Source organism: Misgurnus anguillicaudatus, chromosome 10, assembly GCF_027580225.2.
Source record: "Misgurnus anguillicaudatus chromosome 10, ASM2758022v2, whole genome shotgun sequence".
NCBI classification, from domain to species: domain Eukaryota; kingdom Metazoa; phylum Chordata; class Actinopteri; order Cypriniformes; family Cobitidae; genus Misgurnus; species Misgurnus anguillicaudatus.
The window spans coordinates 39,862,843-39,879,285 of NC_073346.2; positions in this window are offsets into that span (position 1 = coordinate 39,862,843).

Genomic DNA, 16,443 nt, shown 5'->3' on the forward strand with positions numbered 1-16,443 from the left:
TCTCCGGATTTTCCCACGGCCGCTGCTCGGGCGCCTTAAGTCCCAGGACGTCGCCCTCGGGGTCGGTCGCTCTACCCGAGGGGACCTTTCGAACGAGCCCGCCCTCGACCCTCCGACCCTTTCCGCGGCCGAGATACGGTGGTTCGAAAAAAAAAAACGCTGGTCCGGAGTTCGCGCGCCCGTAGCGTCCGCTGCGTTCGTCCGCCGGAGGCGCGGCCGGTCTCGTTCGAAAGGTCTTTCCCGGGGCTTTCCGGCGACGCCGGCCCCGAGTCAGTGCGACCCCGTGGACCGGAGATACTTCCGGTCGAATATCCGAATTTCGTTACCGCGCCGCTCCGGCGCCTCGGGCCCGGGGCCTTCGACCTTCGGGTCGATTGGTCCGCCGGAGGGGCCCTTTCGAACGAGCCCACCTGCGAGTATCTGGCCCTTTCCGCGGCGGAGATACGGGGGGCCGTCTCCGGATTTTCCCACGGCCGCTGCTCGGGCGCCTTAAGTCCGAGGACGTCGCCCTCGGGGTCGGTCGCTCTACCCGAGGGGACCTTTCGAACGAGCCCGCCCTCGACCCTCCGACCCTTTCCGCGGCCGAGATACGGCGGATCGAAAAAAAAAAAAAACGCTGGTCCGGAGTTCGCGCGCCCGTAGCGTCCGCTGCGTTCGTCCGCCGGAGGCGCGGCCGGTCTCGTTCGAAAGGTATTTCCCGGGGCTTTTCGGCGACGCCGGCCCCGAGTCCGTGCGACCCCGGGGACCGGAGATACTTCCGGTCGAATTTCGGAAAACTTCGAACGGCCGTAACTCGGGCGCCTCGGGCCCGGGGCCTTCGAACTTCGGGTCGGTCGGTCCGCCGGAGGGGCCCTTTCGAACGAGCCCACCCGCGAGTATCTGGCCCCTTCCGCGGCGGAGATACGGGGGGCCGTCTCCGGATTTTCCCACTGCCGCTGCTCGGGCGCCTTAAGTCCGAGGACGTCGCCCTCGGGGTCGGTCGCTCTACCCGAAGGGACCTTTCGAACGAGCCCGCCCTCGACCCTCCGACCCTTTCCGCGGCCGAGATACGGCGGTTCAAAAAAAAAAAAAACGCTTGTCTGGAGTTCGCGCGCCCGTAGCGTTCGTCCGCCGGAGGCGCGGCAGGTCTCGTTCGAAAGGTCTCTCTCGGGGCTTTCCGGGGACGCCGGCCTCGGCTCCGTGCGACCCCGGGGGCCGGAGATACGGACTTCCACCGCTGCGCTTTTAAACGGCCGTAGCTCGGGCGCCTTAAGACCGAGACCTTAGCCCTTTGGGTCCCTCATCCTACAGGAGGGGCTCTTTCCAACGACCCCACCCCCGTCTCCGTACCCCCTCCCCCGGCCGAGATACGACCCCGGGAACATCGCCCCGTCTACCCGACCACCGTGCACCCGAGGCCATCCTCGGACCCCGCGACGGACACCCTGGAGCTCGTACCCGGCGCACCGTTCGGTCCCTGCCATCCCACTCTTAAGCACTCCCCCACCGGACTAAGCCACATCCTCCCGGCCCTTCTGGAGAACCAAACAGTTGGTCAACCCCAAAATTTCTCCAACCGTTGGTCAACCCGAAAGATTTTCCAGCAGTTGGTCAACCCCAATCGACTTAGGTTTTGGAGCGTTCGAGTTTCCAGCAGATGGTCAACCTCAATCGACTTAGGCTCTGGAGCTTTCGCCTCTCCAGCAGTTGGTCAACCCCAACGACTTAGGCTCTTGAGCTTTCACTTCTCCAGCAATTGGTCAACCCCATCGACTTAGGTTCTGGGGCGTTCGCTTCTCCTGCCATAGACTTAGGTTCTAGAGCTTTCGCCTCTCCGACAGTTGGTCAACCCCAATCGACTTAGGCTCTGGAGCTTTCACTTCTCCAGCAGTTGGTCAACCCCATCGATTTAGGTTCTGGAGCTTTCGCTTCTCCGACAGTTGGTCAACCCCGATCGACTTAGCTATATACCTGATGGCACCTGTTCGCCCTACCGTCCCCCGCGAAGGGGGTACCCGCCGGGTCCGCGGCCGGGAGGGTGCGCCTCGGTCGGCCCGGGGGACCAGGGGGACCAGGGTCCTTCGACCTTCGGGTCGGTCGGTCCGCCGGAGGGGCCCTTTCGAACGAGCCCACCCGCGAGTATCTGGCCCTTTCCGCAGCGGAGATACGGGGTGCCGTCTCCGGATTTTCCCACGGCCGCTGCTCGGGCGCCTTAAGTCCGAGGACGTCGCCCTTGGGGTCGGTCGCTCTACCCGAGGGGACCTTTCGAACGAGTCCGCCCTCGACCCTCCGACCCTTTCCGCGGCCGAGATACGGCGGATCGAAAAAAAAAAACACTGGTCCGGAGTTCGCGCGCCCGTAGCGTCCGCTGCGTTCGTCCGCCGGAGGCGCGGCCGGTCTCGTTCGAAAAGTCTTTCCCGGGGCTTTTCGGCGACGCCGGCCCCGAGTCCGTGCGACCCCGGGGACCGGAGATACTTCCGGTCGATTTTCGGAAAACTTCGAACGGCCGTATCTCGGGCGCCTCGGGCCCGGGGCCTACGAACTTCGGGTCTGTCGGTCCGCCGGAGGGGCCCTTTCGAACGAGCCCACCCGCGAGTATCTGGCCCTTTCCGCAGCGGAGATACGGGGTGCCGTCTCCGGATTTTCCCACGGCCGCTGCTCGGGCGCCTTAAGTCCCAGGACGTCGCCCTCGGGGTCGGTCGCTCTACCCGAGGGGACCTTTCGAACGAGCCCGCCCTCGACCCTCCGACCCTTTCCGCGGCCGAGATACGGTGGTTCGAAAAAAAAAAAACGCTGGTCCGGAGTTCGCGCGCCCGTAGCGTCCGCTGCGTTCGTCCGCCGGAGGCGCGGCCGGTCTCGTTCGAAAGGTCTTTCCCGGGGCTTTCCGGCGACGCCGGCCCCGAGTCCGTGCGACCCCGTGGACTGGAGATACTTCCGGTCGAATATCCGAATTTCGTTTTCCGCGCCGCTCCGGCGCCTCGGGCCCGGGGCCTTCGACCTTCGGGTCGATTGGTCCGCCGGAGGGGCCCTTTCGAACGAGCCCACCCGCGAGTATCTGGCCCTTTCCTCGGCGGAGATACGGGGGGCCGTCTCCGGATTTTCCCACGGCCGCTGCTCGGGCGCCTTAAGTCCGAGGACATCGCCCTCGGGGTCGGTCGCTCTACCCGAGGGGACCTTTCGAACGAGCCCGCCCTCGACCCTCCGACCCTTTCCGCGGCCGAGATACGGCGGATCGAAAAAAAAAAAACGCTGGTCCGGAGTTCGCGCGCCCGTAGCGTCCGCTGCGTTCGTCCGCCGGAGGCGCGGCCGGTCTCGTTCGAAAGGTCTTTCCCGGGGCTTTTCGGCGACGCCGGCCCCGAGTCCGTGCGACCCCGGGGACCGGAGATACTTCCGGTCGATTTTCGGAAAACTTCGAACGGCGGTATCTCGGGCGCCTCGGGCCCGGGGCCTTCGAACTTCAGGTCGGTCGGTCCGCCGGAGGGGCCCTTTCGAACGAGCCCACCCACGAGTATCTGGCCCTTTCCGCAGCGGAGATACGGGGTGCCGTCTCCGGATTTTCCCACGGCCGCTGCTCGGGCGCCTTAAGTCCCAGGACGTCGCCCTCGGGGTCGGTCGCTCTACCCGAGGGGACCTTTCGAACGAGCCCGCCCTCGACCCTCCGACCCTTTCCGCGGCCGAGATACGGTGGTTCTAAAATAAAAACGCTGGTCCGGAGTTCGCGCGCCCGTAGCGTCCGCTGCGTTCGTCCGCCGGAGGTCAACCCCGATCGACTTAGCTATATACCTGATGGCACCTGTTCGCCCTACCGTCCCCCGCGAAGGGGGAACCCGCCGGGTCCGCGGCCGGGAGGGTGCGCCTCGGTCGGCCGGGGGACCGGAGATACTTCCGGTCGAAAATCCGAATTTCGTTACCCGCGCCACTCCGGCGCCTCGGGCCCGGGTCCTTCGACCTTCGGGTCGGTCGGTCCGCCGGAGGGGCCCTTTCGAACGAGCCCACCCGCGAGTATCTGGCCCTTTCCGCAGCGGAGATACGGGGTGCCGTCTCCGGATTTTCCCACGGCCGCTGCTCGGGCGCCTTAAGTCCCAGGACGTCGCCCTCGGGGTCGGTCGCTCTACCCGAGGGGACCTTTCGAACGAGCCCGCCCTCGACCCTCCGACCCTTTCCGCGGCCGAGATACGGTGGTTCGAAAAAAAAAACGCTGGTCCGGAGTTCGCGCGCCCGTAGCGTCCGCTGCGTTCGTCCGCCGGAGGCGCGGCCGGTCTCGTTCGAAAGGTCTTTCCCGGGGCTTTCCGGCGACGCCGGCCCCGAGTCCGTGCGACCCCGTGGACCGGAGATACTTCCGGTCGAATATCCGAATTTCGTTACCGCGCCGCTCCGGCGCCTCGGGCCCGGGGCCTTCGACCTTCGGGTAGATTGGTCCGCCGGAGGGGCCCTTTCGAACGAGCCCACCCGCGAGTATCTGGCCCTTTCCGCGGCGGAGATACGGGGGGCCGTCTCCGGATTTTCCCACGGCCGCTGCTCGGGCGCCTTAAGTCCGAGGACGTCGCCCTCGGGGTCGGTCGCTCTACCCGAGGGGACCTTTCGAACGAGCCCGCCCTCGACCCTCCGACCCTTTCCGCGGCCGAGATACGGCGGATCGAAAAAAAAAAAAACGCTGGTCCGGCTTTTCGGCGACGCCGGCCCCGAGTCCGTGCGACCCCGGGGACCGGAGATACTTCCGGTCGAATTTCGGAAAACTTAGAACGGCCGTAACTCGGGCGCCTCGGGCCCGGGGCCTTCGAACTTCGGGTCGGTTGGTCCGCCGGAGGGGCCCTTTTGAACGAGCCCACCAGCGAGTATCTGGCCCCTTCCGCGGCGGAGATACGGGGGGCCGTCTCCGGATTTTCCCACTGCCGCTGCTCGGGCGCCTTAAGTCCGAGGACGTCGCCCTCGGGGTCGGTCGCTCTACCCGAAGGGACCTTTCGAACGAGCCCGCCCTCGACCCTCCGACCCTTTCCGTGGCCGAGATACGGCGGTTCGAAAAAAAAAAACGCTCGTCTGGAGTTCGCGCGCCCGTAGCGTCCGCTGCGTTCGTCCGCCGGAGGCGCGGCAGGTCTCGTTCGAAAGGTCTCTCTCGGGGCTTTCCGGGGACGCCGGCCTCGGCTCCGTGCGACCCCGGGGGCCGGAGATACGGACTTCCACCGCTGCACCTTTAAACGGCCGTAGCTCGGGCGCCTTAAGACCGAGACCTTAGCCCTTTGGGTCCCTCATCCTACAGGAGGGGCTCTTTCCAACGACCCCACCCCCGTCTCCGTACCCCCTCCCCCGGCCGAGATACGACCCCGGGAACATCGCCCCGTCTACCCGACCACCGTGCACCCGAGGCCATCCTCGGACCCCGCGACGGACACCCTGGAGCTCGTACCCGGCGCACCGTTCGGTCCCTGCCATCCCACTCTAAAGCACTCCCCCACCGGACTAAGCCCCATCCTCCCGGCCCTTCTGGAGAACCAAACAGTTGGTCAACCCCAAAATTTCTCCAACCGTTGGTCAACCCGAAAGATTTTCCAGCAGTTGGTCAACCCCAATCGACTTAGGTTTTGGAGCGTTCGAGTTTCCAGCAGTTGGTCAACCTCAATCGACTTAGGCTCTGGAGCTTTCGCCTCTCCAGCAGTTGGTCAACCCCAACGACTTAGGCTCTTGAGCTTTCACTTCTCCAGCAATTGGTCAATCCCATCGACTTAGGTTCTGGGGCGTTCGCTTCTCCTGCCATAGACTTAGGTTCTAGAGCTTTCGCCTCTCCGACAGTTGGTCAACCCCAATCGACTTAGGCTCTGGAGCTTTCACTTCTCCAGCAGTTGGTCAACCCCATCGACTTAGGTTCTGGAGCTTTCGCTTCTCCGACAGTTGGTCAACCCCGAAGGCGCGGCCGGTCTCGTTCGAAAGGTCTTTCCCGGGGCTTTCCGGCGACGCCGGCCCCGAGTCCGTGCGACCCCGTGGACCGGAGATACTTCCGGTCGAATATCCGAATTTCGTTACCGCGCCGCTCCGGCGCCTCGGGCCCGGGGCCTTCGACCTTCGGGTCGATTGGTCCGCCGGAGGGGCCCTTTCGAACGAGCCCACCCGCGAGTATCTGGCCCTTTCCGCGGCGGAGATACGGGGGGCCGTCTCCGGATTTTCCCACGGCTGCTGCTCGGGCGCCTTAAGTCCGAGGACGTCGCCCTCGGGGTCGGTCGCTCTACCCGAGGGGACCTTTCGAACGAGCCCGCCCTCGACCCTCCGACCCTTTCCGCGGCCGAGATACGGCGGATCGAAAAAAAAAAAAACGCTGGTCCGGAGTTCGCGCGCCCGTAGCGGCCGGTCTCGTTCGAAAGGTCTTTCCCGGGGCTTTTCGGCGACGCCGGCCCCGAGTCCGTGCGACCCCGGGGACCGGAGATACTTCCGGTCGAATTTCGGAAAACTTCGAACGGCCGTATCTCGGGCGCCTCGGGCCCGGGGCCTTCGAACTTCGGGTCGGTCGGTCCGCCGGAGGGGCCCTTTCGAACGAGCCCACCCGCTAGTATCTGGCCCCTTCCGCGGCGGAGATACGGGGGGGCCGTCTCCGGATTTTCCCACTGCCGCTGCTCGGGCGCCTTAAGTCCGAGGACGTCGCCCTCGGGGTCGGTCGCTCTACCCGAAGGGACCTTTCGAACGAGCCCGCCCTCGACCCTCCGACCCTTTCCGCGGCCGAGATACGGCGGTTCGAAAAAAAAAAAACGCTCGTCTGGAGTTCGCGCGCCCGTAGCGTCCGCTGCGTTCGTCCGCCGGAGGCGCGGCAGGTCTCGTTCGAAAGGTCTCTCTCGGGGCTTTCCGGGGACGCCGGCCTCGGCTCCGTGCGACCCCGGGGGCCGGAGATACGGACTTCCACCGCTGCACCTTTAAACGGCCGTAGCTCGGGCGCCTTAAAGGAACACGCCCACATTTTGGGAATTTAGCTTATTCACCGTATCCCCCAGAGTTAGATAAGTCCATACATACCTCTCTCATCTCCGTGCGTGCTGTAACTCTGTCTGACGCAGCCCCCGCTAGCTTAGCTTAGCACAAAGACTGGAAATGCATGGCTCCAGCTAGTATACTGCTCCCAATAAGTGACAAAATAACGCGATCATTTTCCTATTTATGTGTTGTGATTTGTATAGTCAAACCGTGTACAAATAACAAGGTGATATGAGACACAGCGATCTTTTAACAGTATACATACTGAGAACTATATTCTCTGAAGACGAAGCACTGCCGCATGGGCGGAGTGATCTGCTCGCAGCACACGAGAAGCCCCTGGTGAGGAGCAGAGAATTCGGTCAGAGTTGTGCAAATCACTCCGCCCATGCGGCAGTGCTTCGTCTTCAGAGAATATAGTTCTCAGTATGTATACTGTTAAAAGATCGCTGTGTCTCATATCACCTTGTTATTTGTACACGGTTTGACTATACAAATCACAACACATAAATAGGAAAATGATCGCGTTGTTTTGTCGCTTGTTGGGAGCGGTATACTAGCTGGAGCCATGCATTTCCGGTCTTTGTGCTAAGCTAAGCTAGCGGGGGCTGCGTCAGACAGAGTTACAGCACGCACGGAGATGAGAGAGGTATGTATGGACTTATCTAACTCTGGGGGATACGGTGAATAAGCTAAATTCCCAAAATGTGGGCGTGTTCCTTTAAGACCGAGACCTTAGCCCTTTGGGTCCCTCATCCTACAGGAGGGGCTCTTTCCAACGACCCCACCCCCGTCTCCGTACCCCCTCCCCCGGCCGAGATACGACCCCGGGAACATCGCCCCGTCTACCCGACCACCGTGCACCCGAGGCCATCCTCGGACCCCGCGACGGACACCCTGGAGCTCGTACCCGGCGCACCGTTCGGTCCCTGCCATCCCACTCTTAAGCACTCCCCCACCGGACTAAGCCCCATCCTCCCGGCCCTTATGGAGAACCAAACAGTTGGTCAACCCCAAAATTTCTCCAACCGTTGGTCAACCCGAAAGATTTTCCAGCAGTTGGTCAACCCCAATCGACTTAGGTTTTGGAGCGTTCGAGTTTCCAGCAGTTGGTCAACCTCAATCGACTTAGGCTCTGGAGCTTTCGCCTCTCCAGCAGTTGGTCAACCCCAACGACTTAGGCTCTTGAGCTTTCACTTCTCCAGCAATTGGTCAACCCCATCGACTTAGGTTCTGGGGCGTTCGCTTCTCCTGCCATAGACTTAGGTTCTAGAGCTTTCGCCTCTCCGACAGTTGGTCAACCCCAATCGACTTAGGCTCTGGAGCTTTCACTTCTCCAGCAGTTGGTCAACCCCATCGACTTAGGTTCTGGAGCTTTCGCTTCTCCGACAGTTGGTCAACCCCGATCGACTTAGCTATATACCTGATGGCACCTGTTCGCCCTACCGTCCCCCGCGAAGGGGGAACCCGCCGGGTCCGCGGCCGGGAGGGTGCGCCTCGGTCGGCCCGGGGGACCGGAGATACTTCCGGTCGAAAATCCGAATTTCGTTACCCGCGCCGCTCCGGCGCCTCGGGCCCGGGTCCTTCGACCTTCGGGTCGGTCGGTCCGCCGGAGGGGCCCTTTCGAACGAGCCCACCCGCGAGTATCTGGCCCTTTCCGCAGCGGAGATACGGGGTGCCGTCTCCGGATTTTCCCACGGCCGCTGCTCGGGCGCCTTAAGTCCCAGGACGTCGCCCTCGGGGTCGGTCGCTCTACCCGAGGGGACCTTTCAAACGAGCCCGCCCTCGACCCTCCGACCCTTTCCGCGGCCGAGATACGGTGGTTCGAAAAAAAAAAACGCTGGTCCGGAGTTCGCGCGCCCGTAGCGTCCGCTGCGTTCGTCCGCCGGAGGCGCGGCCGGTCTCGTTCGAAAGGTCTTTCCCGGGGCTTTCTGGCGACGCTGGCCCCGAGTCCGTGCGACCCCGTGGACCGGAGATACTTCCGGTCGAATATCCGAATTTCGTTACCGCGCCGCTCCGGCGCCTCGGGCCCGGGGCCTTCGACCTTCGGGTCGATTGGTCCGCCGGAGGGGCCCTTTCGAACGAGCCCACCCGCGAGTATCTGGCCCTTTCCGCGGCGGAGATACGGGGGGCCGTCTCCGGATTTTCCCACGGCCGCTGCTCGGGCGCCTTAAGTCCGAGGACGTCGGTCGCTCTACCCGAGGGGACCTTTCGAACGAGCCCTCCCTCGACCCTCCGACCCTTTCCGCGGCCGAGATACGGCGGATCGAAAAAAAAAAAACGCTGGTACGGAGTTCGCGCGCCCGTAGCGTCCGCTGCGTTCGTCCGCCGGAGGCGCGGCCGGTCTCGTTCGAAAGGTCTTTCCCGGGGCTTTTCGGCGACGCCGGCCCCGAGTCCGTGCGACCCCGGGGACCGGAGATACTTCCGGTCGATTTTCGGAAAACTTCGAACGGCGGTATCTCGGGCGCCTCGGGCCCGGGGCCTTCGAACTTCAGGTCGGTCGGTCCGCCGGAGGGGCCCTTTCGAACGAGCCCACCCACGAGTATCTGGCCCTTTCCGCAGCGGAGATACGGGGTGCCGTCTCCGGATTTTCCCACGGCCGCTGCTCGGGCGCCTTAAGTCCCAGGACGTCGCCCTCGGGGTCGGTCGCTCTACCCGAGGGGACCTTTTGAACGAGCCCGCCCTCGACCCTCCGACCCCTTTCCGCGGCCGAGATACGGTGGTTCTAAAATAAAAACGCTGGTCCGGAGTTCGCGCGCCCGTAGCGTCCGCTGCGTTCGTCCGCCGGAGGTCAACCCCGATCGACTTAGCTATATACCTGATGGCACCTGTTCGCCCTACCGTCCCCCGCGAAGGGGGAACCCGCCGGGTCCGCGGCCGGGAGGGTGCGCCTCGGTCGGCCGGGGGACCGGAGATACTTCCGGTCGAAAATCCGAATTTCGTTACCGCGCCACTCCGGCGCCTCGGGCCCGGGTCCTTCGACCTTCGGGTCGGTCGGTCCGCCGGAGGGGCCCTTTCGAACGAGCCCACCCGCGAGTATCTGGCCCTTTCCGCAGCGGAGATACGGGGTGCCGTCTCCGGATTTTCCCACGGCCGCTGCTCGGGCGCCTTAAGTCCCAGGACGTCGCCCTCGGGGTCGGTCGCTCTACCCGAGGGGACCTTTCGAACGAGCCCGCCCTCGACCCTCCGACCCTTTCCGCGGCCGAGATACGGTGGTTCGAAAAAAAAAAACGCTGGTCCGGAGTTCGCGCGCCCGTAGCGTCCGCTGCGTTCGTCCGCCGGAGGCGCGGCCGGTCTCGTTCGAAAGGTCTTTCCCGGGGCTTTCCGGCGACGCCGGCCCCGAGTCCGTGCGACCCCGTGGACCGGAGATACTTCCGGTCGATTATCCGAATTTCGTTACCGCGCCGCTCCGGCGCCTCGGGCCCGGGGCCTTCGACCTTCGGGTAGATTGGTCCGCCGGAGGGGCCCTTTCGAACGAGCCCACCCGCGAGTATCTGGCCCTTTCCGCGGCGGAGATACGGGGGGCCGTCTCCGGATTTTCCCACGGCCGCTGCTCGGGCGCCTTAAGTCCGAGGACGTCGCCCTCGGGGTCGGTCGCTCTACCCGAGGGGACCTTTCGAACGAGCCCGCCCTCGACCCTCCGACCCTTTCCACGGCCGAGATACGGCGGATCGAAAAAAAAAAAAAACGCTGGTCCGGCTTTTCGGCGACGCCGGCCCCGAGTCCGTGCGACCCCGGGGACCGGAGATACTTCCGGTCGAATTTCGGAAAACTTAGAACGGCCGTAACTCGGGCGCCTCGGGCCCGGGGCCTTCGAACTTCGGGTCGGTTGGTCCGCCGGAGGGGCCCTTTTGAACGAGCCCACCAGCGAGTATCTGGCCCCTTCCGCGGCGGAGATACGGGGGGCCGTCTCCGGATTTTCCCACTGCCGCTGCTCGGGCGCCTTAAGTCCGAGGACGTCGCCCTCGGGGTCGGTCGCTCTACCCGAAGGGACCTTTCGAACGAGCCTGCCCTCGACCCTCCGACCCTTTCCGCGGCCGAGATACGGCGGTTCAAAAAAAAAAAAACGCTCGTCTGGAGTTCGCGCGCCCGTAGCGTCCGCTGCGTTCGTCCGCCGGAGGCGCGGCAGGTCTCGTTCGAAAGGTCTCTCTCGGGGCTTTCCGGGGACGCCGGCCTCGGCTCCGTGCGACCCCGGGGGCCGGAGATACGGACTTCCACCGCTGCACCTTTAAACGGCCGTAGCTCGGGCGCCTTAAGACCGTGACCTTAGCCCTTTGGGTCCCTCATCCTACAGGAGGGGCTCTTTCCAACGACCCCACCCCCGTCTCCGTACCCCCTCCCCCGGCCGAGATACGACCCCGGGAACATCGCCCCGTCTACCCGACCACCGTGCACCCGAGGCCATCCTCGGACCCCGCGACGGACACCCTGGAGCTCGTACCCGGCGCACCGTTCGGTCCCTGCCATCCCACTCTTAAGCACTCCCCCACCGGACTAAGCCCCATCCTCCCGGCCCTTCTGGAGAACCAAACAGTTGGTCAACCCCAAAATTTCTCCAACCGTTGGTCAACCCGAAAGATTTTCCAGCAGTTGGTCAACCCCAATCGACTTAGGTTTTGGAGCGTTCGAGTTTCCAGCAGTTGGTCAACCTCAATCGACTTAGGCTCTGGAGCTTTCGCCTCTCCAGCAGTTGGTCAACCCCAACGACTTAGGCTCTTGAGCTTTCACTTCTCCAGCAATTGGTCAACCCCATCGACTTCGGTTCTGGGGCGTTCGCTTCTCCTGCCATAGACTTAGGTTCTAGAGCTTTCGCCTCTCCGACAGTTGGTCAACCCCAATCGACTTAGGCTCTGGAGCTTTCACTTCTCCAGCAGTTGGTCAACCCCATCGACTTAGGTTCTGGAGCTTTCGCTTCTCCGACAGTTGGTCAACCCCGAAGGCGCGGCCGGTCTCGTTCGAAAGGTCTTTCCCGGGGCTTTCCGGCGACGCCGGCTCCGAGTCCGTGCGACCCCGTGGACCGGAGATACTTCCGGTCGAATATCCGAATTTCGTTACCGCGCCGCTCCGGCGCCTCGGGCCCGGGGCCTTCGACCTTCGGGTCGATTGGTCCGCCGGAGGGGCCCTTTCGAACGAGCCCACCCGCGAGTATCTGGCCCTTTCCGCGGCGGAGATACGGGGGGCCGTCTCCGGATTTTCCCACGGCCGCTGCTCGGGCGCCTTAAGTCCGAGGACGTCGCCCTCGGGGTCGGTCGCTCTACCCGAGGGGACCTTTCGAACGAGCCCGCCCTCGACCCTCCGACACTTTCCGCGGCCGAGATACGGTGGTTCGAAAAAAAAAGACGCTGGTCCGGAGTTCGCGCGCCCGTAGCGTCCGCTGCGTTCGTCCGCCGGAGGCGCGGCCGGTCTCGTTCGAAAGGTCTTTCCCGGGGCTTTTCGGCGACGCCGGCCCCGAGTCCGTGCGACCCCGTGGACCGGAGACACTTCCGGTCGAATATCCGAATTTCGTTACCGCGCCGCTCCGGCGCCTCGGGCCCGGGGCCTTCGACCTTCGGGTCGATTGGTCCGCCGGAGGGGCCCTTTCGAACGAGCCCACCCGCGAGTATCTGGCCCTTTCCGCGGCGGAGATACGGGGGGCCGTCTCCGGATTTTCCCACGGCCGCTGCTCGGGCGCCTTAAGTCCGAGGACGTCGCCCTCGGGGTCGGTCGCTCTACCCGAGGGGACCTTTCGAACGAGCCCGCCCTCGACCCTCCGACCCTTTCCGCGGCCGAGATACGGCGGATCGAAAAAAAAAAACGCTGGTCCGGAGTTCGCGCGCCCGTAGCGTCAGCTGCGTTCGTCCGCCGGAGGCGCGGCCGGTCTCGTTCGAAAGGTCTTTCCCGGGGCTTTTCGGCGACGCCGGCCCCGAGTCCGTGCGACCCCGGGGACCGGAGATACTTCCGGTCGAATTTCGGAAAACTTCGAACGGCCGTATCTCGGGCGCCTCGGGCCCGGGGCCTTCGAACTTCGGGTCGGTCGGTCCGCCGGAGGGGCCCTTTCGAACGAGCCCACCCGCGAGTATCTGGCCCTTTCCGTGGCGGAGATACGGGGGGCCGTCTCCGGATTTTCCCACTGCCGCTGCTCGGGCGCCTTAAGTCCGAGGACGTCGCCCTCGGGGTCGGTCGCTCTACCCGAAGGGACCTTTCGAAGGAGCCCGCACTCGACCCTCCGACCCTTTCCGCGGCCGAGATACGGCGGTTCGAAAAAAAAAAAACGCTCGTCTGGAGTTCGCGCGCCCGTAGCGTCCGCTGCGTTCGTCCGCCGGAGGCGCGGCCGGTCTCGTTCGAAAGGTCTCTCTCGGGGCTTTCCGGGGACGCCGGCCTCGGCTCCGTGCGACCCCGGGGGCCGGAGATACGGACTTCCACCGCTGCACCTTTAAACGGCCGTAGCTCGGGCGCCTTAAGACCGAGACCTTAGCCCTTTGGGTCCCTCATCCTACAGGAAGGGCTCTTTCCAACGACCCCACCCCCGTCTCCGTACCCCCTCCCCCGGCCGAGATACGACCCCGGGAACATCGCCCCGTCTACCCGACCACCGTGCACCCGAGGCCATCCTCGGACCACGCGACGGACACCCTGGAGCTCGTACCCGGCGCACCGTTCGGTCCCTGCCATCCCACTCTTAAGCACTCCCTCACCGGACTAAGCCCCATCCTCCCGGCCCTTCTGGAGAACCAAACAGTTGGTCAACCCCAAAATTTCTCCAACCGTTGGTCAACCCGAAAGATTTTCCAGCAGTTGGTCAACCCCAATCGACTTAGGTTTTGGAGCGTTCGAGTTTCCAGCAGTTGGTCAACCTCAATCGACTTAGGCTCTGGAGCTTTCGCCTCTCCAGCAGTTGGTCAACCCTAACGACTTAGGCTCTTGAGCTTTCACTTCTCCAGCAATTGGTCAACCCCATCGACTTAGGTTCTGGGGCGTTCGCTTCTCCTGCCATAGACTTAGGTTCTAGAGCTTTCGCCTCTCCGACAGTTGGTCAACCCCAATCGACTTAGGCTCTGGAGCTTTCACTTCTCCAGCAGTTGGTCAACCCCATCGACTTAGGTTCTGGAGCTTTCGCTTCTCCGACAGTTGGTCAACCCCGATCGACTTAGCTATATACCTGATGGCACCTGTTCGCCCTACCGTCCCCCGCGAAGGGGGAACCCGCCGGGTCCGTGGCCGGGAGGGTGCGCCTCGGTCGGCCCGGGGGACCGGAGATACTTCCGGTCGAAAATCCGAATTTCGTTACCGCGTTGCTCCGGCGCCTCGGGCCCGGGCCCTTCGACCTTCGGGTCGGTCGGTCCGCCGGAGGGGCCCTTTCGAACGAGCCCACCCGCGAGTATCTGGCCCTTTCCGCGGCGGAGATACGGGGGGCCGTCTCCGGATTTTCCCACGGCTGCTGCTCGGGCGCCTTAAGTCCCAGGACGTCGCCCTCGGGGTCGGTCGCTCTACCCGAGGGGACCTTTCGAACGAGCCCGCCCTCGACCCTTCGACCCTTTCCGCGGCCGAGATACGGCGGTTCGAAACAAAAAAAACGCTGGTCCGGAGTTCGCGCGCCCGTAGCGTCCGCTGCGTTCGTCCGCCGGAGGCGCGGCCGGTCTCGTTCGAAAGGTCTTTCCCGGGGCTTTCCGGCGACGCCGGCCACGAGTCCGTGCGACCCCGTGGACCGGAGATACTTCCGGTCGAATATCCGAATTTCGTTACCGCGCCGTTCCGGCGCCTCGGGCCCGGGGCCTTCGACCTTCGGGTCGATTGGTCCGCCGGAGGGGCCCTTTCGAACGAGCCCACCCGCGAGTATCTGGCCCTTTCCGCGGCGGAGATACGGGGGGCCGTCTCCGGATTTTCCCACGGCCGCTGCTCGGGCGCCTTAAGTCCGAGGACGTCGCCCTCGGGGCCCGCTGCGTTCGTCCGCCGGAGGCGCGGCCGATCTCGTTCGAAAGGTCTTTCCCAGGGCTTCCACCATACAGGGCTTCCACCATACGGCGCCGGAGATACGGACTTCCACCGCTGCACCTTTAAACGGCCGTAGCTCGGGCGCCTTAAGACCGAGACCTTAGCCCTTTGGGTCCCTCATCCTCCAGGAGGGGCCCTTTCCAACGACCCCACCCCCGTCTCCGTACCCCCTCCCCCGGCCGAGATACGACCCCGGGAACATCGCCCCGTCTACCCGACCACCATGCACCCGAGGCCGGCCTCGGACCCCGCGACGGACACCCTGGAGCTCGTACCCGGCGCACCGTTCGGTCCCTGCCATCCCACTCTTAAGCACTCCCCCACCGGACTAAGCCCCATCCTCCCGGCCCTTCTGGAGAACCAAACAGTTGGTCAACCCCAAAATTTCTCCAACCGTTGGTCAACCCGAAAGATTTTCCAGCAGTTGGTCAACCCCAATCGACTTAGGTTTTGGAGCGTTCGAGTTTCCAGCAGTTGGTCAACCTCAATCGACTTAGGCTCTGGAGCTTTCGCCTCTCCAGCAGTTGGTCAACCCCAACGACTTAGGCTCTTGAGCTTTCACTTCTCCAGCAATTGGTCAACCCCATCGACTTAGGTTCTGGGGCGTTCGCTTCTCCTGCCATAGACTTAGGTTCTAGAGCTTTCGCCTCTCCGACAGTTGGTCAACCCCAATCGACTTAGGCTCTGGAGCTTTCACTTCTCCAGCAGTTGGTCAACCCCATCGACTTAGGTTCTGGAGCTTTCGCTTCTCCAGCAGTTGGTCAACCCCATCGACTTAGGTTATGGAGCTTTCGCTTCTCCAGCAGTTGGTCAACCCCATCGACTTAGGTTCTGGAGCTTTCGCTTCTCCAGCAGTTGGTCAACCCCATCGACTTAGGTTCTGGAGCTTTCACTTCTCCAGCAGTTGGTCAACCCCATCGACTTAGGTTCTGGAGCTTTCGCTTCTCCAGCAGTTGGTCAACCCCATCGACTTAGGTTCTGGAGCTTTCGCTTCTCCAGCAGTTGGTCAACCCCATCGACTTAGGTTCTGGAGCTTTCACTTCTCCGACAGTTGGTCAACCCCGATCGACTTAGCTATATACCTGATGGCACCTGTTCGCCCTACCGTCCCCCGCGAAGGGGGAACCCGCCTGGTCCGCGGCCGTGAGGGTGCGCCTCGGTCGGCCCGGGGGACCGGAGATACTTCCGGTCGAAAATCCGAATTTCGTTACCGCGCCGCTCCGGCGCCTCGGGCCCGGGTCCTTCGACCTTCGGGTCGGTCGGTCCGCCGGAGGGGCCCTCTCGAACGAGCCCACCCGCGAGTATCTGGCCCTTTCCGCAGCGGAGATACGGGGTGCCGTATCCGGATTTTCCCACTGCCGCTGCTCGTAAACTTATATAACTTATATCTTTTTGCCCTTCCAACATTTTATTAATTGGATTTTTTACAGTGTACATTACGAGACAAAAGGCAGGGGGGCTTGGTTTCAGTGTTAGGGTTGTCATACAATGACATTCCTTTTTCATGAAACTGGATGTTTTTGGGTGGGGCATCGTTTT